This window comes from Mytilus galloprovincialis, chromosome 1, assembly GCF_965363235.1.
Source record: "Mytilus galloprovincialis chromosome 1, xbMytGall1.hap1.1, whole genome shotgun sequence".
Classification (NCBI taxonomy): domain Eukaryota; kingdom Metazoa; phylum Mollusca; class Bivalvia; order Mytilida; family Mytilidae; genus Mytilus; species Mytilus galloprovincialis.
This window is the reverse complement of record NC_134838.1, coordinates 12,636,017-12,660,105: the sequence shown is the minus strand read 5'-3', so window position 1 is coordinate 12,660,105 and position 24,089 is coordinate 12,636,017. Positions and strand designations below refer to the sequence as shown.

Here is a 24,089-nt window from a genome sequence, read left to right as displayed (position 1 = left end):
AATCACCCGATCCCGGAGTTCCGATAAAGGTCCTAACCCCCCCCCCCCCCCCCCCTGTAATTCTATATTCTATTCATTCATAATCTTGAATTGAGACTTGATACTTCAAAATTACATTCTCTAATTTTGAAGATGCACACAGGCACAATAAAAGAAAACATATTTCGCTATATCTCTCTTCGAAATTGGAATTTGTGAAAGAAGAAATAAATGACATGTTATATTTTATCTTACACATGTTACATGTGTACTTTCAATTTCAATATGGTTCTAAATTTAGATTTAGTTTTCCCATAAATTGCGGACGGAATAGAAGACACCTGTTTATTTTCTGCACATGCATGTAGAAAAAGTTGAAAACTGGGAGTTGAATGACATAATTTTTACTTATTTTAAGATAAATATTAGAGTGAGACAACTTTTAAGTTACTGAGTAATTTTAGGGCCTAATTTGTTTATTTTTTGTTTGTTTTCCGTCTTTGTTCTTTCTAATGGTAAGTTTTGCACAAGTGGTCAAATTATTCTCTTGGTATAGTCTGATTTCTTATATGAATATAAATCATGTCGTTAAATTTTCAATTACACAAAATACGAACTTTTCAACGTCTTTTTAATTAAACAATTAAATCCACACGTCTTTCATTAATTATTTGTAACAGGCTATTATAAAACTTTACGTTGAGTACTGTGTTTTTCGTTCAAGACTACGGTTTTTTTAAAACGATATTGTTGGGTCAATTCAGGTTTCATTTTAATTAATTTGATATCAATAGAAGAAAAATTGTTACATGTTTATTTGTTTATTTGTTTATAATTTTGTTGTGAGGCGTTTTTTTCTTTCTGTTGATATCATAAACACGAAATGCCTTCTCCTACGCGTCTAAAACAAAAACAAAACCAGTGTTTTTAAGTCAGGCTCCACACAGAACAACGTACAGAATGCTGTGATTTCTAATTGGAGTTATTTGGATAATTTCTATGAGGTTTAAGACAGCACAGGCGTGCTTGTTGGATTCATTATAGACCGCAGAAAGTAGTTTCTCTTTCGTGTGTCCTTTCTTGGAGTAAGGGAGATAACTTGCGTAACTAACGACGAACGTTTTTAATCCCGTATTCCGCTAGAGGCGTGCAATTACGTACACTTCGCCTTAATGTAAAAGCTTTATTCTGAAAAATTATACAATTATTCAATATTTGAAGCTGACAATGAGAGATTACCCATTTCACAGAAGTTTCCAGTGATCAATTGGCAACAGGATATTCACAAAAAACACAGATCTATATGCAGTAATGTATTCCAAGACTCAATCAAAAATTCTGTAAATCCTATATATTCATATTGATTAACAAGAAAAATATGTAGTTTAAAATTTTAAAACGGACCTTATTTCTAATGTTTAGTTTTAGTATTGAAACGTTTTCAAATAGTGTCATGATTCACGTCTTGGTACATCATATTACTACTAAATCAATAAAATCGTTAAATTATCCTCAAAATAGGAAAAAGGCAATCAGATTTTATATGCGAGAGCATTAAACTTAATCTTTTTTTTTTCATGTCAGTTTTAAAGTTCTAAAGGTAGCACACCAAATATAGAATACTATTCAATAACTCGAAATTTCTCACGTACATTCTGACCAACAGATGAAAATAACTTTTTTTTAGAAATTCTATGCATGTGTATTTCCAGATTGTCCTCCATCAGGAATTCTCAAACCAATGTTATATACGTGAATACCTATATTACACATAATGGACCTAAAACTCAAACACTCTTCGGTGTACCCAATGACGTTTTGGCAATACAGTATTCAAATAAATAAATAAATAAAAAAAAAAAATCATGAGAATTTGGCCTTATTTGAATTTTAAACATAAAGCATAATAATAATCATTACCCCTATTAATTTGATAAGAAAACGAGTTATATATAACTCACATGATAATTGTCAGTTTTCGTTATAGTCCTGTTAGGTTAACAATTTATAAATAAATATTTTCTCCAAGGTTACTAGTACACGGTTTTTACAAGTAAAAATGTTGCTTCATTTTGAAGAAACTTTGAATTTAAAGGTAAAATATTATATAATAGTAATTATCCATCAGGTTATTAACAGCTATTAAATAATAGTTGTTAATTTTGCACCTGAATTGATTATCGAAACTAGAACGATCTACATCGATAGCATGTAAAGTAGAGTTGCTTGCGTCTTTTTTCCACCGCACTTGTACCTATATAAGAGGCTTGTGGAGTGGTTCATGCCTTACTGGCACACTTACACACTTTCAAAGGCAAATAATGACGTTTATCAGCATGTTTATATTGTATTTCTCCTCATAAATTTCCACTTAAATTTCTTAATCACATTGAGATTGAAGTATTATATTATGCAACACCTCTATCTCTGTATGCTTTTCTCGTTAATAACTTTGGGTAGAACCAGTTCAAGCCTTAATGGTGTCTCATTAGTGTACATATTTTTACGCTGGATAACAGTATATTTAGTAACAATTATATATCTGCCTGTTGATTCGCAATGCATGTTTACATTTATAGTAATGCAAGTGTCAAAAAGATACAAGAATTGCGTAACAAGTACCTCTTTCAATGATGTTTGTAAACGTTTATGATAGCATATATGTATGAAACGAAAGCAAGACGTCGGGATAATGAATAAAAAAATTTATACTTATATATGTATTTGTTCGATTTATATTCATATATGTACATGCATTCCAAATTTCCCTCCTTTCCTTGGCGTTTCCCTGTTTCCAGCACGTGCAAATTGTAGGAATATACTAAACACCCCCACATTCTATATGTGTCTGTCTCAAGTCAGGAGTTTGTATTTCAGTGGTTGTTGTGTGTATCTGTGTTATATATTTGTTTTTCGTTCCTTATTTTGTACATAATTTAGGCCGTTAAATTTCTCGTTTGAATTGTTTGACATTTGTCATTTCAGGGCCTTTTATTACTGACTATAAGGTTCGGGCTTTGCTCATTGTTGAAGGTCGTACTTTAACCAATATCAGTTAATATCTCTTTCCTTTTGGACTCTTGTTGAGAGTTGCTTCATTGGCAATCATACCACATCTTCTGTTTTATATTGAAATATATATACCACTGAACGTGCTGGTTTGAAATAAATATTTATAGAAATGTCTGGTTCTTTAATAGCCGACTATGCGGTATAGGTTTTTCTTGTTGTTGAAAGCCATACGTTGACCTATCGTTGCTTACATGCACGTAATTTGGACTCTGGAGGATAATTGTCTCATTGACAATCATACCACATAGTGTATTGTTATATAATGTGACGCTGTATTATTTAATTGTATAGATGCATATAAATATTACGCTGTTGTATAAAAAGGAATGGCATCGGTACATCTGTACAATGAGAACATAAATCATAATTATAATTGATCATTACAAACAACAATATTACTGTTTTGAAGTAAAACTAATTCTGCTTAGTTCCGCCATTCAACCAGAAATAAACAGCATATGCATTGTAGCACGTTCTAATATATTGCATCATGGGAAACACGTTTTTTTCATCCTAAGATATAACAGAAAATCAATATGTTATTATATGCTTTGTCTAAGAAACTTTCCCATCAGTTATACAGAATCTGTTTCCTCAATACGTTTATAGATTGATATATTTTGTAAATAAGAGTAGATTAAATGAAGATCGGTTCATATGGATATCAATTATATATGATCTAAAATAATGTAATAAAAAAAACGTGTACCTTAAGTTTTGGTTTATTTTGATACCTTATGTATTAGAACTCTGGAATATGATCGTCATACAAAATTGGATTGCTGACCCTGCATCTCCTTGTACATAATTAATTAATAGACAAACCTATAGAATTAGTTCGACTTCTTCGCCCAGTCTCGTTATATATGATATTGAGAGTCATATAGTTTACAATTTTTTTTTTTTTTAACTACTGTCAGAAAGTCCTATAGTTTAAGCAAGAGTGCAAACACGTTCACACTTCGGATTCACTTTGTACTTAATCGAAGGCAATAAGTTCATACTCGAGTTTCGTCACAACAACCCATTAACTAGTCAAATACCTGTTCACTGTGAACCTTTAATATTCTGTGTCTAAACATAGAAAATAAAATGGCAGTATTATTCAAAAAGGAAGTGATGCAACTCTCTATAACAAATTGGACGATTATAGAAGTCTTTTATATACAGTCTCGCCCACATGTATTTGGCATCTGAATCCTAGCGTGCAATTCAGTTTTCTCGGAGAGCTTTTATTCCTTTCTGTTCTGTTAATAACAGTAAAGTTTTTTTTTATGTCGACAACTTATGAATCGGATAGATCATATGCCATTTGAAGTCCAGAAATTTACTTAAATGTAGGTCACGCATGTTTGTCTAATGAGACATTGTCTGGAACTGATTCTGTTAGTATGACGTCAGTGACACTTCTGATAATTGAAGCTAATTACACGTATAACCGAATAACCTTGAACTTTTATAGTTGAGCTGTATTTTACGACTTCTTCGTGATTTTAACTAGTATTGCTTGAAACGCTACATATGATAAGTGAAAAGGGAGACTGAGAAAAAGTATGTACAATACTACACGAATAAAAGTCAACAACCTACAAATCAATCATATAGACAAGAAGAGATCAATATTGTGTTATAATACCTAATTGTGTTGTAAAAGATGTAAGAAAAAGATGTAATAAATGCATATCAACAATTTATTAGCGACATATATTGTAGCCAAACATTCAGTTCAATTTACAAGACAATCACTGAATAAAAAGTTCTAAAATTGTACGTCTGTAGTTCTTGGCGTAGAAGAACTAAGAAACACCAAGAATTTTCTAATACACAAGCAAAATCTGTAATCAATTTGCAGATCTATAAATAAGATGCTATAATTAGAGTCGCCTGTGTGAGTTCTACAACTAATTATGCTTTAAAGTGAACCTTGTCTACAATTAAAACACAATAACATACTACAAGGTTGAAATAATTTGACATTTCGTACGCTGTTCCGTCTAAAATTAAGAGTATATCATTATATTGCTAAGAAGATGATGTATACAAATATTTGATTTTGACACGAAGATATATATTGTTATAAACAGAATGCTGTTGTTTAGTTTTAATTAGAATGTATGGTCATACTTTTATAAACCAGACTCAAGTCACACGCGATCCGGTTTAATATACCGTAAGAGTACATATATCATTCATGCGGCGACTACAATTACATTAGACCTTTGCGAACCAAAGCACATTAATTTGTTTGTTTTTACTGCCTTTCATCTCTACTATAGCTGCAAACAGAACTTCAAAGAAACGCGTTAGTATGCAATACCACATATAATTCTGTTGACATTTATGAATTTATCGGCTTTATTATGCATAAATAGTATGTTTGCTTATCAGAGCATCGGTTGTTTAATTACAATAAACTATCATTTCTGAATTAATAATTGTAAGCAGGATCATCATCTCGATGTTTTAATTCATATTTTCAATAAACCATCAACAGTATAAGGGCAATTAACTGATTCTACAAACTAAAATATTACTTCTCCAGGCTTTATAGTAAGCAACAGTTGCATAATTATATAACTTATTGTCGTTGAATGGAGTTTGTTTTCATCAAGCACGAAAAGACTATACGAAACTTAGTAACAATCCGCAGGGCTATATACTTCAAATATTTAGGATATTGGCAATTGTAATTGGTCTATCTGTCGTTCTTTCGTTCGCCTGCATCGATATTAAATTGTTATTTTCCCTCAAATTATGAACTTTGATAGGACTTTTTACAACTTCTGTCTCTGATTATATATTCTTCTCTTATCACTTTAAAAGTTTAAAAAATAATTGTCAATCAAACGTAAATAGTGCTTTGACCTTATAAATTTAGTGAGGGTCTTGGTCTGTTTTAGTTACCGGAAAACACGTTTTTTTTCATTTTCTATAATTCTGTCAGATTTTTTAACATTGTATAAACCTTTTGAAAAAAAGAAATTTTTTGGGTCCATTAAGCTTAACATTACGATATTCCAAGAAATCTATAATTATACATTTGAAACAGGGTGTGTATGCCTCCATACTTTTGCAATTGAAGCAAAGCTGCAAAACTGATAAAACTGTATGACATTAAGATCATTTCGCAACTAGCAAAATCATATTTTACAAAAAATCTTAAATTTTATTTAGAATGAAATTCAAAACAGTGTGGCTGTGGCCATTGATTGACACATTAAATTCATCCATTGACTGGGATAATTTACGTGAACGTTTGTCTGTAACGACCACTGTTCACGACGTCCCTACGAAAGACATTTAAACTGTGGGGTCACCAAAGGTTTCTTAACGCCTTTAATTATAAAATAATTCGAAAAATTAATCAGGAATAACCTTTATGTTTTGATTTATATAATTGATAAAAATCAAAACATCGTGTTATTTCTCCTTAATTTTTCGAATTACTTTATTAAGGTGTTGAGAACCTTTGGTGACCCCAAAGTTTAAGTGTCTTTAAAAAGTACATAGTGAGCAGTGGTCGTTACATACAAACGTTTACCTAAATTGTCCCAGTCAATGGATGAATTTAATGTGTCAATGAATGGCCACAGCCACACTGTTTTGAATTTCATTCTAATGTGTCCTTGTTTCAATATCTTTTAAGGCAGTACACCTGGTTCTACAAACCGGAAGTTAAACAGGTAAATGTGATATTAGAAGTAACAATTCTTATGCCACTTATAACATGGGGACAACACATATGTGCAATACAACAACAAGAGAAGTATTGCTCTCAACACGCGTTGAATTTTCAAGGTCATGTACTTGAGAAAATTACCAAAGGACCTAATGTCGTCAAAATGTCATGCCACAAAATACAGATATTTTAAAACATTGGATTAATGAGTCAGTAGAAACGGCTCCAATGCGACAGTAGTCCAATTTGACGGTATTTATCTGTACGTATTGTTATTCCCTATGATACCACTTCATAGGAAGGCAATATTTACGACAATACATATTATAAATAATCAATTCTTCATATGGGACATTTGTTTATGGATGATTTAGAATTGCATTATTGTTGAGTTTTTTCGAACAGTTTATTGCTTTAAATCCTTGTAATTTCACGTTTGAGTAAAAATCCGCATTTTATTCTCCCCGGCTTTGCAGCATATGATTGAATAAAGTATAGAATACGCACGTACACTGTATACAACTGTCTAATAAAGAATTTTTCATAGCATATAGGCCACCAAAGCGATTTTTTCTTTCAATCGAAGGTGGTTCCTATTTGTTTGGAGAGGAAGGCTTTTTTCAACAACAATGCGAATTATTTTGTTTACAATTGTTTTCTAAAGTAAAAATATGATGGGAAAAAAAACTCATCAGAAATACCAAGACAAAGTAGTGGGAGGTAAAATCAAATTGTGATTTTCAGTATACCAAAATTAATCTAAGATGTTTCAGTGATCTTATTTTTGATTTCCTTTTTTGGAAGTATGTTCCTAACAATCAAACTTTAGGGATAAAAACTATCTTTTGTTTTAATTCTTTATTTGTTTAAATTCATCCCTTTTTTCGTACTGTTGAAATACTAGATTAATGAACTTATATGTTCATTAAAAGTTCATAAAAGTTCGATATGCTCCCAAAAACACATTTTTTTTAGTGTTCCAGTTTTAGACACGTATTTAGTTTCCGATCTCCGGTGATAATGGACTGTTCCATATGTGCATTCCATTATCATCCAGAATAGCAACGATCCGAACTTTATCTATACTAATTTAATATAGTTTCAATGCTGATTGAATTTAGAAATCATGACTTCTTAACGAGCGTTCTGAGAATGCATTGATCACCCGGTGTTTTTGTCGGTTTAAACACTGTAATTTGCATTAATATCTGACAGAATAAATATGGATACATTGCAATTGTTCCAAAAAAGTAGATTAGCACTTTATCACCGAATATAGGAAAGATGTCGGATCTGTTAAATTGCAATCCATTATACCACTCAAAAAGAATTCCAACCGCTATTTCTATAGAAGATATTCGATCAGCTTGGAATGAAGAACAAATCTTCTTCTTTCTAGTCTCTGTATTGAAATTAATATAGATAAATTGTAGTTGCATTGCAAATCGATAAACCGTTTATATTCTGCACAACATTTAGAAACTGTCGGCATGCAATGCAACTGGCATTAAAAAGGTTAAAGATTATATTGAATCAGCGTACACATGTACGAGCAGCATTCTTTTTCGAATTGGATTATTTAATATTGCTACTAAAACAAAAATAAATCTAAACAAAAACAAAATAATACATGCTCATTGTACACTCGTTAACCTCGTCAAAATTTGATGCCATGGTCCTACAATTCAAGACAGCAACGTTTGGGCTATGTATTGATAAACTAAATTAATATTTCTAAAACCATTTGGCAAAGTTGATCTCAGACGATATTGACTATTCTATGAGACTCTTTGATGTTCCAAAATGGTTTTTATTTCTTGACTTCCATTTTTTAGGGACAAGAATACAAGGGTTCAAGATGCAAGGTTTTCCAGAAACGCACAAAAGTCACATGATCTATTGTTTTAAAGCATTAAATTGCATGGAAGTGGACAAAGTCTAAGGAAAGCAGCTTCTCTGTAAGTTATAAAAAAAACTTAACATAACACAAAATACATTTTTTAGCTATTACACACTTTTGCTTGCTTTAAAGTCTTTTATAAATTAGTTAAGGTACAATCAATCACTAAATATTATAAGCTTAGCCATTTTTATTAAAAAAAACAAAAAAAAACAAAAAAAAACAGGGTATTCATCCTGATCTGTCGATGAGTGCAACCGATATTTTTTTTTATCATTAGCAACATCGTGCACTCTGCATGATACCAAAATATAATAATTGTTCTATATTTCCTCTGAAACTTTGTAAACAAAGACAATGTCTCACCTTTGTTCAAAAAAGTATTTTTTTCCCCCGTGGCGAGACACGTATTTCTATGTGCAAAATTAACAGGCTAAGGCCACACCAATTTAATTCCTTGTTCGACGGACCCGCCCGCACCTATTTTTTTCAAAAAAGATTTTTTTAATTTTTATTATATTCCCGCTTCCCGCATCCGGAAATGTAATCATGTCCATTTCCTGCACCGTTTTTTTTTTGTAAATATTATAAAAAGATCTCAACATTTGTTTTTAAAAACACAGTATAACATTTATATAACGATTTTAAACCTATAAGCACCCCACAACACTGTAAATACCTGACTTATATTCCCTGTCAAAAAATGTTCGTTGTTAAAATATACAAAGAACTTCTGAAGGATTTGCCTTCAACTGCAATTATAATGTATGCCGAAGGTCATAACCGCTGCAGGTTTGTGCCTGTCCTGATTGATTCAGGGACCTGTTGTTCAGCAGTTATCATTTGTTGTTGGGTATTTTCCCGTTTGGAAATATAAATTAGATCGTTGGTCTTCCTGTTCGAATTGTGTACAATACTAATTTGTGGTCCCTTATAGCTTGCTGTTTGGTCTGGATCAAAGCACTGTGTATTAAAAGGCCGTACTTTGACCTATGTATGTTATTATCAGGTTATCCCTCAGACAAGGGCCTTGAAGGGGTCATTTTACCATGTTTACTGTTGTAGAAAAGAAAATAGAAATACTAAGGATTTGTATAGTGCTACTATACAAAACCTTTGAAAACTTAGAATTTTTTACTCAAAAAGAGGAGAAATACATTATATTTTAAAACAACTTTTCTAAAAGAGGGGTCCACTTAATATTTTGAATAATATTAAACTGTTAAAGTACATGTAAATGTGTTAACATGGTTAATTCTTTGGGAAAATATTAGCCCTTTTGTACTAAAAGTGTTTTTACAAAAAAATATATTACAACTTATATTGACCCCTCATAAAAGGGATATTCATAACATTAAGGGGTTGTTCTGAACCTGATTATGACTTGGATGGAGAATTGTCTCATTGTCAGTCACACATACATACTAGACCACATTTAATTATTCAATTATCTGATTATTTCTCGTTGAACACGGAAAAATACTTCATAAATTAAAGAAATGTCAAGGTACAAGTGATAAATCAAGTTTTAATATAGTGAAAACCTATTATTTTATGTTTACCAAAAAAAAATTATAATCGCTCGCCTTAACTTTTTAAACTTCGCCTCAAAAATTTGCAAATTAAATATTTTTTTATTAAAATTTTCAAATCGCTCGCTTGCCCCAATTTTTGGAGTCCAAAAATCCGTAGAACAAGCAATTAAATTGGTGTGGCCTAAGGAGAGAAATACAGCAACGGGAACCTATATTTTTGGACTAAAAAGTACTTTTCTCATATAAATGTGCCTTTTATTTTCTTTAAAGTTTCGTTCTAAAAATTAAATTTCTGAAGTTCTAAAGTCTGTATCTCGATTTTTTCTGTAAGCTATGAAAAAAATTATATTTCTTTTTGCAATCTCAAGGATAAGCTATATTGCAACGACCCGGATGTGATAAATGAGATGGTTTTGTTTGTCGTGGTATATATGGAAATACACCTTTATGTACTTTAAATACAACATTTATTACAAAGTCTTCGTGATTCCAGGTGTAAAAGTTTTTATTAGTTTACCGGTTTTTAATTAGTTATTGTGGCATGTACTTATATTCGCTGGGGATTAGTAAATATAGTCATGATTATAGAATCAGGACAAGAAAATCTCTTCCGTCACGAACACAAACTTCTCTTAGTTTTCCTAATGCCCGCGTCACACTGTCCCGATTTTTACGCCGATGGCAACACGATTATGGAAATTTTCAAAATCGGGACTGATCGTATCCAGATCGGACTATTCGTAGTGCCATCTTTAACCATCGTAGAACCATCGGCCACTTTTTCTAGCCTTCGGGGACAACTTCGGGAAGGGTTCTAAATTTTTTAACATGTTAAAAAATTCCCGAAGGTGCGTCCGATGTTAAGGGTTCGTATTGAGTTCGTATCACCATCCTCACCATCGTAATGTCACCAGGAATGCACCTTTGAACATCGTATTGCATTCGTGTTTCCATCGTTTCCATCGGACAGTTTTGACATTACGATGTCTACACGAATGAATCACGAAGCTACCCAAAGGTCTTACGATGGCAACACGACTTCGTGAAGACCTCGTAGTCCCGTCGTGATGCCATCGAATAAAAGTACGAAGATGACAAGATGGAACTACGACGGCAATTAATCCAGCTAAATGTAAGTTAATTGTCGCGCTTAAATACATTTAAAGTGCCCTGCGCGATATGTACTGGTCAGTCTAATACGACAGTTAAGAAAGACGTTCACAAAACATGGAGCTCATATCATATGATTCTATGAGAACAAGAAAGGCGACAGCGTTGTTTCTATTAATTCAAATGGAACAAGAAGAGCAGGTATTACAGGCTCAGGATTTACTTTTACAAATAAATTATTATTTTTTGTCAATTTTTCATATCAAATAACATAATGAAAATCATAAACGCGCCTCGTATACCAACACTGCAGGTACACGTATATAGGGAAACCAACTTTTTCTTCATTATTCTGATTTTTTATGTATCGTCTGAGTTGTTGTCACACGAATGTTTACTCCATAAACATTTTGTTTTCTTTATGTCATATTTTGCCGCATTTGTTGCTTTCCCCACATCCTTCCTTTAGTCTATATTATTATGATATTCTCCTGGAAAGAGCTCTTTTTGAATAAAAGGGATCAACGAACCCATTACCTTACCTTTAAGATAGATCAGTAAACATGGGCATAATTATGGGTGATTATTCAGACTAGTGCAAACATTCAACAGTTCAAACAAGGCAATGCCGAGTGTGGCATCCCCTCGTATGTAACATATTGGGGACAAATATGGACACTATATTTGTATATGACACATGCAGAAAATGGTAAATTGAATACGCATATTTGATACATAAACTATTTTTTTAGAAATCAACCAAATTATTCAGTAACTGGAAATACCCACGGTCTTCCGTCTTATGATTAAACCAAAAATTAAATGTACAATATAATGTATATTCAATATTGATCAAACAATTTAAAACGCGTGATGCCTTCGGCATATAATTTAAATGCATCGTAAGCTGTACACGACGTCTTTTAGACATCGTATGGCCATCGCGCCATCATCGTAAACCATCGTGTAGCCTTCGTGATCCATCTTGTAGGCTTCGGCTGAGATATGAAGCTTAAATACCGTCTTCGGTTAACCTTCGTATGTCCATCTTTTGCTATCGTATATAGTTTCGGCACCCTCGTATAGACTTCGTTATTCATCGTACTTGCTTCGGTCACTTTTGGGTATTTTAACGTGATCGGGACCAACTTCGTACGAACTTACAATTTTCGCATTCGGGTGTCCATCGTATATAAAAATCGGGACAGTGTGACGCGGGCATAATAAGGATTTACAATATTCCGTATTTGAAATAACTTTATGGCATTCTAAATTTTCCTTCATCGATATTGACTCAAATTAAACATGACAGAAATAGCCATTCGTGCTCTTTCTGTACCCGTTGGTCAGAGTCTTTTCATTTCCAAATTAAAAGAGCGTGCATGTGGGATGTAATTAACTGCATCCTTCTGATGTTTTTACTGTGACTTCTTACTAAATTAGGCCAAAACATTATTTCTACTCGAGAAATATTCTGTGAAAAAGTGGAGTACGGCATGATGGTACGAGACTGTAACACAACCATTGATTTGCTATACTTTGCCAATTGGAAGTTGAAAAAGGTGCGCTTTCCAAAATTGTAATCAAGTGTTCTATATCCGATGGACATTTTATTGAAGCTGTAGTACACGTGTGTCAAAGAGAGAAGCGAAATATACCATGAAATATTAAAACTTATTAGTCAAAAACATAACATGACAAACAAACAAACAAAAATGAAAAAATACGAAAAACCCAACAACAAAACGCAACATAGAAAACTTTAGACTGAGAAACACGAACCCACCAACAATGCATTACAGATTTTGTATTGTTTTTTTTTTTAGATAAATAATGCAATTTGTAATAATAGATTTTGTCTTTCCTGTTATTTTTTAGAATACCTACTGTGTATTGTTAAGAAAAGTCGGACAAAGTTCTGCGATTCAATTTAGAATCAATTTTGTACTTCTAAATAGAAATCTAAATGCATATGTACTGTGAATATATATCAATGAAAGAACCTTTAGTAAGCAAGCTGACATACATACATACTCTAAAGTGCATCAGAGTATATACATAGTCCATACGTATACTTTAATGCATCAGAGTATATTTGCCATACGTACTACATGAATATTCATATTCACACAGGAATAGTATATATTTTGTTTGTTTTCTTTTAAAAACGGAATTTAGTAAAATTGAAAATATCCTTTATAAATGACACAACTTACGTGCATTTTATTATTCACAAATAACATTTTTTATCACTATAAATGATGCTTGTATATTTTTTTCGATTTTCGGATGCAGTTTAATTTCAAAAATACCAGCCAATTACTTATATACTTTGCGTTAACTGGTTGATTGGTTAAATAAGGTGTCTTATTAAATAAGAAACACTTTCCAGTCTAGGAACGTCTATTGGTGATAATCTGTCACAGGATGAAGCCGATTTGATTATCTTTATGACAATTCTATGCGAAAATTTGATAACATATCAACGAAATTCAATTATAAGGCTAAATGTATGACGTATATACGTTACTGTAATTTCAAATTTGTTTTGGTTTTGGCACCTCATAGCATAGTCAGACTATTGTCAAAAGAAATATGTATCTTAGAAATTGGATCATTTCAATTCTGAGCATATATAAATACTTTAAATTTGCTGTCTCCAAAATATTTCATTATCACAATAAACTGGGAAATATCATTTCTTCATCTTTGTTTATCAAATCATATTCTTACTTCATTCGCTGTAAATGTAAGGATTATTTTAAAAATGGTAAAATTATCTACAATGATAATGAAAAAACTGAACATTTCGACTGTCAGGAAAACAGATATGACGTCATTCAAAAAAATAGGTAAAACAGTATGAACACAGTATTTTTAAAATACAATAGCGTGCATGCAAGTTTTTGCATGGCGTGTATATGTTATGAATTGGTATGTCTTTGCGTGTATGTATATGTTTTCTTGGCTTGCAGCAAGTGGTGAAAATGTTAAGATGCAAAACAAATGTAAAATAAAACTCGGACAAATCCGAACTTGATATTATGCAGAATTGCCTATGACAAAACATTAAGAGCTAATTGTTATTCACTGCTTTAAATTAATTATTAATGACATTTTATTTTATCATTCTCAGAAGTATTTCTAGATTTTAAATTTTATTTCTGTTCTGAAATGATTACTTGGTCCTAATGACCGCACTTCAAATAACCGCCATTTATTCATCAGTCTCAATTGTAACCAAGTGCTTTATCAAACCAATAACATTGTGTCACTGAACATTAAATTGCAAGAGATTACCAATGAAAAATATGAAAATTATGGCTATCTTTCCGCACAAATGGATGTTCTGAATGGAATACACTTTTCATATTATATATAAGAGATATGACAAAACTAATACAAATTTACTAATAGACTTCCATCAATTGTTCAAGCTTATCAGCAAAATCCAAACATACGAGAACTTAAAGCAGTTATGTTTGCTAGAAAAAAAACGCAGCTAAAAATAACAGTAAAATACATCATATCTGGATTACCACAGATAACAGTTACTGACGGATATCAGTTTATTCTCACTCACTATGGTTCGCTCATTATAGCTTCTCGTTATAATTCGCCATTGTGTCAAAAGGTTCTAATATGTTACACACTATTTCCGTTTTTATTTATATACCTGAAGCAAAAAGTAAGGATAAAGAAAGTAGAAGTTAGATTGCAAATTAATGAACAGTCCTAGGTTAGAGGTCATTAGGGTAGATTTTACAACAAAAGTATTGTCAAACCCGCTGTTTATCAATAACAGAACACATAGAAACTTATAAAAAAAATACCGTTTATGTGTTTTGTGTATGTATGTTCCTATCAAATTCTAATTAATTTTTAGTCTCTTGTATTACCAGTACAAGTAAACAAGTGAGTGATTGCGTGTTTGCTCAACATCCAGTGGCAAATATATTTCAAACATATCCAGAACATCGTATATAGTGCAAAGATGTTCGCCATTACTATTGATTTCTGTCTATTCTGCATAATTTCAGAAAAATCAATTTTTGAAATGCAAGCTCATGATTGCTTTGATGGTTAGATGACGCTGCGCACACTGCCTGTAGCAAGAAAGATTATAGCCTGAAGCTATTTTTACATATCATATAGATATAATCATATGTAAGGTAGAAGTCAAAGACAAAACAATCCAACGACAAAAAGAACTAACAGACATGCGCACTAGAGGACAACAACATATTCTTACAAGTCCTAGACATTAGGACTAGCTCTCAATCACCCAAAACCTAAACAAGTTGTGAAACATTCAAATAATTGCAATAAATACCCCACCCCTTTTTTCAGAAATAGAATAAAAATATGACGTAAGACAATATTCATAGAGGTTTCTGAGTTGTGACAGCCTTATTATCAGCAGGTATAAGAAAGATCATAGTAATCTTGATTTCGGATTTTAGAACTTTTTTCTCTTGTTGCGCTAATGTATTCCTCCGCACAGTTAAGCCGACATATTTCATGTTATTAGCAATGTCAGCAGCTTCTTAGGAAACACTCATGCGCGATACATAGAACGATAAGAGAACTAATATGACCTCCAGTGGAGATAGTTATGATCCTAGAACAATCGATTATACCTGGAAATACACACATAAATCCGGACAAGGGAAGTTCAATTTCCTATTAAAAGGATGGAAACTTGTGTTTGACATTCATAAATATTTGATATTTAACGATGTTTTGCACAAAATCTGTAAACATCTTCTAAATTTATAAATCATGTTTTCTTGTAAGGTATATCATCAATACAAAAATATGCATAGTGAAACCAAGTTTTTTATTTTTATACTGAATGAAACGTGAACGGAGAAAGGGATTTGCTAGATGAAAGGAAAATCATAACAGACCTTCGATTACAAAGGGGATAAAACTGTGTCTCTTTTAATATCGTACTAAATTGCTTTCAATAGACCGATTTCTATATTCAATAAAACTAATCATCATGAAATTGTCAAATGTATAGAAATTGGAATGATATCCAATCAACTAAAATGAACTTCCTCTAAATATTACCGAGAATTTCTTTATTATATTCTGCGAGTCAAAACCAATGGTCAGTCAATACAATACGTGAATGCAGATAGATAGTCTAATAAATTTGGTCCCAGACTGTTTGTGAAACACTTACCTCAAAACAATTAATGTTGATTATTTGTTTTAAGGACTCCAACACTAAATAAATGCTAAGGTATGGTATGAAAGAACGTTAGCGGGTTTCTATGGTAGATTTTCACATTTTATGTTAGACTGAAAGTAAAGGAGGAGGCTCTATTTTTCCACTGTAATAGTGTGTGGCTAAGGAGTCCCTAATCTCTGTAATAGTGTGTGGCTAAGGAGTCCCTAATCTCTGTAATAGTGTGTGGCTAAGGAGTCCATAATCTCTGTAAAAGTGTGTGGCTAAGGAGTCCCTAATCTCTGTAATAGTGTGTGGCTAAGGAGTCCCTAATCTCTGTAATAGTGTGTGGCTAAGGAGTCCCTCATCTCTGTATTCCTTTTTTTTTTTCGCTCATTATTCTTTATCTTTGACAATAATGGCTATTATGTAATCACTTGATAACTGCATGTATTCTGGACATTGTTCTTTTCTGTACAATTAATCTATAATTTTTTTATCCAATTCTTTAATTTTTGAAGTTATACTTTATATTTAAGCACCCCGTTAGTAACGATTCTTTTCTTTTTCTTTTCTCACAGTGAGCAACACAAGAACAAAGCATCACAATACATAGGAATTATAAAATGTCATCAAAACGGAGTTATTTTGTTGATGGCATGTTGAAACGTTTAAAAATGTGAGTATTTGGATTTAAAACACACAAGGACTATTAGAATAACCAAATGTCTAACAGGTACTTGTCTGAACAGCACCAGTATTACTAGTGTTTCAATATAACATGTCGATGATGAACAATTCTTTACTCAGCCTCGTTTCGGATAATATGGCGTAAAGTTATTATATGCATGAAAATATAGTAGGATAGGTCTATACATGTGACTAAAGTTAATTTTAGTTTTAACTTTCGAAGCTATATATATATTTCTACATTTAGAAATTCTTTAGATTAAAAATTAATATTTTCAATTTATAATGACTCCTCGTTATAACCCGATTCATTGTATAATAAGACTGTCAGAGAAAAATATAAACAGGTTTTGCGATCAATACACGTTGTTTGTTGTTTGAATATCACAATATTGATCCTTATGCTTAGTTTTGACACATTGCACATACGCATATAAAATTATTCCATATATGGTATCAAGTTTACTTTAATATTGCTGCTTTCTTAATAGATTTCCACATCAGGTTCTCTAGTGGTATTATTGATATAAATTGAATGATTTCTTTAAAACAAAAGCAATGGTGTAATGTGCAATAAATAAAATAATAACAGTATGTATTTATAATTGTCTAAAAAGACAGAGAAGATCATAACAGAGCAATGAAAAATCAGAATCCAAATAAAATAGACGACGTCATGGCTAAAAAGGTTAAATATATACAAACAACAAATCACTACACGGAACTTAAACGACTCAAACCCAATCAAAAAACTACTTTTAACTCAGGTGCTTCGGAAGGTAACACTTCCTGTTCCACTAAGGAGCACTTCCGGCTTTACTAGTGACACCTGTCGTGTTACTCCTGTTAAAATACGTTGACGAGTTGTATATGGTGAGTTAATGACTTTTATCTTTAAACCAAAAACATAAAACATTTATTATTCGTCGGTCTTCTCATTCTCTAGCCCAAAATATTCTAAATGAGAACAAGTGTTTCCAGGATTAAGAGTTGCTATGACATTGAAAAATTGATAACTTTCTTGGTAAGTTAATAATAATAATAATGACCATTTTTAATTATTAAGTAACTTGGCTTTAAAGTATGTTCTGTTGTAAACTATTCTTTAACACTTTAATTAATTATATAAGTAAGGAGACGTGGTGTAACATGAGGTAACACTGCTTTAGTTGCTGTTTTAACTTCAGTCCATCAGCCAATGGTTTGGTACTGAAGTTGCATTGCAACTCTTTCGAACAAAGTTGACCCTGGACAGTTCGCCTTTGTTCATACGACCCCAAATGTCTATATTTCTTTGTGGCTGTCCTATATATTATTGCTCCGATCGTTCACGATTGATATAATAATGCTAGTTAAGGGGTGTAAAACCTCAATGGCGCGGGAAATCTTATTTAAAAAAAAACATGTGCTCAACTTAAACATGTTTAGTTTCTAGAGAGCAAGAGAGCAAATTTCGTTATTAGAAAATATCATAGATTTACAGAGTTCCAGTGGTTTAACTTGATACCAATTAAATAAACTTGAAAAGCTGGTTTAGAGCTTAAATGATATACTTGACCTACAAATATATAACATCGATGACACATTTTTAACATTTCATACATTAAAAAGCAGACACATGCCTTAATATGTCACTAGTCTTAAAAACATATGAATATAAACTTCTTTTTTTTTTATGTCAGGCTCGTAGATGAAACGAGTTTACCTAGAATTTGAACTGCACTAAAAAAACATGACGACATCGACAAAACACCGACTGAAAAAATCTGTTCAAATTACAATAATGTTCTCTTCTTGAACTATACATTTTAATTCGTTTGACGCGTCACGAATATCATAGTCATCGGACGTCACAATGTAAGCCGCGTCACACGTAGTAGTAATTAATGTAATAACTTGTGTTTCAAAATTTCAATAGTTACGTGCAACATAATGACGGAGAATTGTTATTGTATTAATTATTTCCTAACTTAAACTCTGATATATATCTAAAACAACATGTTGCACATAAGTATATATTGTTTATATACATTTTGTACATGTATAATTTTGTATTAAAAGTCGTAACACAATGTAACACGTGATGTGTTACGCTTTTCAATCAGAAAAGGGATAAAAATGTGTCATTCATCGAAAACAGCTTTTATTTACTTATATATTTTTTTCTATTAATATATTTCATCTTATAAGGACTTTAAAACTGTTTAAATGTGCAATTTAATAGATTTAGATTCATGATAAAATGCGATATATATTACATTGAAAACATAAATCCATAACTTTGCACAAATCCATTACCTCGTTTTTCAATATCACATTATCTATTCTTATAAAAAAAAATCATGAAAGGAGACATAATGTCAACTATGGTTAACCAAACAGTCAAATACTGTTCTATAATACGGAAATCCATGACTCTTAATTGAACAATAGAACCAATCTACTTTTATGTCTCCGATTATTAATTAAATGCATAAAAGAGTAATAAAATTCTATATTTAGTAGACAAGGCATTATCTGAAGTATAAAATTCACTCGTGTCAATATTAGCCACTTTAAAGTAAGCAAGAGACAAAATTTGCTTACGGTCAGTGTATTAGTTTTTCACACAAACATAGAATCGAACGTTTATTACAGTATTTACTATTCGGTATGATGTGTTACGTCAAAGTGAACACAACGTCACTTTAAACTATTATTTTTTTAATTCTCCGTGTTATATTGCAACATGTGTTTCATATGCAACAGGTTTATATGTGGTTAATGTTTTCACTGTACTTTTTCAGTAAAACGTGGCATTTTGTATAATTTTTAATTTCAATCCAACATATCTTATAATGAAATGGTCTAGCTCTTTGAAATTATATCATAGGAAAGAAAGCTATATATAGATCTTTAACCATAATCATCTTCAACAAAACATATTGATCGCAATGCAACAGTTTGAATTTTATCCACAGATATCCTTGAAAATATGTAAAAATTAAACATAAACACTCATGATCCTTTCAAATTATAAAAAAAAACACTGATGCAGTTATTTAACATGGTGATCATACTTCCATTGTATCAAGTAAGATCCGTCGTTTTGATGTTTTAATGTTGACACCTTACCTCCCCAAGGACGAATATACAATCAAACGACGAGTTACGGTTGAACAAAATACCTTAATGTGGTTATCATGTGAATACGATTACTTGTTCGGGGCCATACGTGCGCCCAAATTTAGGAAATTCCTGTTCATATAATAGATTATTTGTTACTATATGTATAGTTCTTTGCATTATTAATGCATACTTAGTATAATATAGTCAGACACTAATTACTATGTAGGCTATAAAAACTAAGTCGATAATTCAATAATATAACATGTGCAAAACTCGCTGTTAGCATTAAAAAACATTACTATAGAACGTGTTTAATCTATGTGATAACCATGATCCTACAACATCAAACGAATTACCAGTGGTTGATCAAGTTATTTTTAGAATGTTTAGGGCCATGTTTTACCAAATGAACTTCTAACATCAGGCACCAATAATTGTTTCATTATAAACATGTGAAAAGTACATATGGATAACAATAAATGAATGGAGGGATATGTGGATAAACATCTTTTTTTCAATATATATATGAATGTTTACCGTTAGAATATTTTGCTTTGTTATAGAGAATAAATTGTAAAATGACTGATATTTAGAATTTATATTTAATAAAGCCATTGCATAATGATCATGATGATACAAACAATTAAAACTGGAATCAATAAAAAAGGAATTCAAAAGACCAAATAAAACCACCAAACATAGTTCTTCCGAAAAATAGGTGTACATATAAAAACAAACAGCAAAGAACAACAATTCAACAAATGATCGAGACTTGGTACAAGCATACACTGTATAGTGTCTTAACAAGAACGTGTTTTGACCCAATTGTATTGTCACCTCCCGTCTATAATAGATAAAGTGTAAATGTAATTGTAAATGATATAAAATGTATGTCTCTATTACTTTACATATGTAACATCTGGTAAAACATATGTGTAACACTCAGAAACGTGTCCTTCCCCCCAAACGTGTCCGATTCCCCCAAACATGTCTAGTTGAAAACTGCGCCAAAGCGTGTCATTTGTATAAACGCCCAAACGTGTCCATTTCTCAACTAACCCCCAAACGTGTCCAATCCCCAAAACGTGTCCATATCAAGCGTTATTTGGTTATTGCTATTTCATTAACGTATACTAATTTTACCATTTCATTAAAAATATACATAAGCACGTTAGTACTTTTTTCAAAAACGGAAGAATTAAACTGGCTAAAAGTGGGGGCGTCATTTCGGCTATTTCGTTTGTAAATTGTAAGCAAACATGTTGAGTTAAACAGTACAGTTAACGGGTCAAAGTGTCCCTTTCTCTGCTCGTTAAAACTTTAATGTTCTCTCTAATTATGCATGAAATACTGACAACTGGACAATTCGCAATCAACAGCCTAAAGTTAATTTATTCAGTAGAACTGAAAAAAAAACATTAAAACTTGTATGTTTTCTCTAATTTGCATGAAATACTTCCAACTGGACAATATGCAACCAGAAGTCTAGAGTTTATCTTAACAAAAGAACAGTAAAAACATTAAAACATGTATGTTAAAATGTAAAAAAAAAACAAAAAAAAACAGGTAGCCTATGTTCTCTCTAAATAGAACTGCAAAAACATTAAAACTTGTATGTTCTCTTTAAATATGCATGACATACTTGCAACTGGACAATACGCGATCATCAGTTTAAAGTTTAGTTTAAAGTTAATGTGTACAGTACAACTGTAAAAACATTAAAACTTGCAAAACTATTGTGCGCTCTAAATATGCATAAAGTACTTGCAACTGGACAATACGTAATCAACATTTTAAAGTTTATTTATACACTACAAAATAAATTTGCATTTAAAACTGGCGTTGATCACATAACAGTAATATTCATAAAAAAAAAGAATCTTTAAAACTTATGCATGAAATATTTGGCACTGGACGTTATGTTTCTTATCGTGTGTCTTTAGTGATGGTGGAAACCTAAAATTTATTAAAAACCCGGATAACAAGTTTATAATTTGATGGGCTTTTGAAATACACACACTATTGACAAAAGTAAAAAAAAATACTGTTAAAACCCCGCCATGCAATATTCGGATAAATATAAAAGGCATCATCGGAGTTTATAAGTACAAAATAATTAACAAAGTTAACGATTAATTCAACTCCAGAACTATGTGTATGTTCGCTCTAAACGAATATGAAATACTTGCAACTGGACAATAAACAACTGCAGTCAAAGTTACTTAATAATAACAGATTAATTTTGCAATTATTATAATCATTAAAAACCTACATCGAACTAACTTAATCTGATAAATGACATCTTCATCACGTGTGTCTCCCATCATAGAATTGCCGTAAACGTTATCAGCGATTTTATTTAAGAGATACATGTAAAAGCGCTAAAAGACGTGTAACGTTTTGGCGTTAAATATTGGACACGTTTTGGCGAATAACAATTATCGGACACGTTTGGGGGTTATGAAATCGGACACGTTTGGGAAATATTGTACATTTCGGACACGTTTAGGGAGAAAAGACACGTTTGGGAGAATCGGACACGTTTGGGGGGAAGGACACGTTTGGGAGTGTTACATTTGTAATAACGATTTCTGTGATATTGAATGGTGCAAACAGGTTTGTTAGTCTGACCAAGGAGGTATTACCCTCCTTGGTCAACAGAAAACTGAACCGGTAAATGTATCACACCCCTTCAACATTATGTTGAATACTTTAAAATGCAAAATAAGTCAAAACAATGTGTCCTTTTTATGATAAATTAAATGATCACCTTTCATTCAAACCTTACCAAATTTGATTCGTTCTTTCGGTTTCTCGATATGGCGCCATATTAGTGCACAATACAAAATATGTCTGCTAATGATATTTTTAGTATATGAACTGAAACTTCATCTTCACATTTCCATTCATGACTAGTTATTTTGGTGATCGATAAGTAAATTGATACATTTTTACAATTTCTTCCTGGTTGTTTCATCTACTTTTCGTAAAACTTTCTTGTCCAATGAAAATGCTCTCGTTTCATTTCCCAGATGACGACAACGACAGTTTCAAGTTAAAAGACTTGAGTAGGATGTTTTGTCTCATAACTCTTTTGTCAATATTACAAGCAGAGAGGCAGACTAAAAAGGAAACTAGTAAAACCGTTTATATATTACTTTTATATCTATAATACATGCGATCATCTAATATCATCATAGAAATATATAACCATTACTGCCGCAAAGCAATAAACCATAAACATTATAATTGATTTCATACTGTTATAAATCAAATTAACCAATCAATAATTAGATCACAGTTTTTGCTATCACGTGATCTAAAGCAATGGAATGTCCATCTACAAGTCATGATATCAGTTATGAAACTGGTCTGAATTAATAATGAATATTAACAACTGTGATTAATGGAAAACAATCGATTACAACCACTTGAGCTATGACGTCAAAGGGATGATTACACGTGCGTCTCGCACTTAGTATACAAACTGGCTTGTTTTACTTAGATAATTTAACCTGTACGAACCAATAACCGGGGCTAACGATGGAATTATTTGTCATACTAACTAGAGTAATCATTTATATTTAATGGCAATGCATTTTCAGATGAACATGAAAACACCAAAACAACCGAACCGGTTGCACTGGCGGATCTAGAAATTTTCATAGGTGGGGGCCCACTGACTGCCTAATGGGGGCCCACTCCAGTCACGCTTCAGTGATTCCCTAGATAATCAACCAATTTTTTTCCCATAAAGGGGGGCGGGCCTCCTGCCCCCTAGACCTAAATCCGCCTCTGGGTTGGAATGCCATTAATACGTGGTTACTACGTACATGTACA

General features: G+C 31.9%; 1 protein-coding gene across 4 annotated transcripts in view; it reads right to left on the bottom strand.

The window, feature by feature from the left end:
- Window positions 1–24,089, bottom strand: part of LOC143065547 (potassium voltage-gated channel protein Shal-like) — a 79,708-nt gene that overhangs the window by 36,964 nt on the left and 18,655 nt on the right. The window contains exon 1 of one of the 4 annotated variants that reach the window (XM_076239160.1): window positions 3,877–4,081. The exons of the other annotated variants lie outside the window; for them this stretch is intronic. The gene's annotated coding sequence lies outside the window, so the exon portion shown is untranslated. Of the gene's footprint in view, window positions 1–3,876; window positions 4,082–24,089 lie in introns of those variants that run through there. 4 annotated transcript variants of the gene reach the window in all.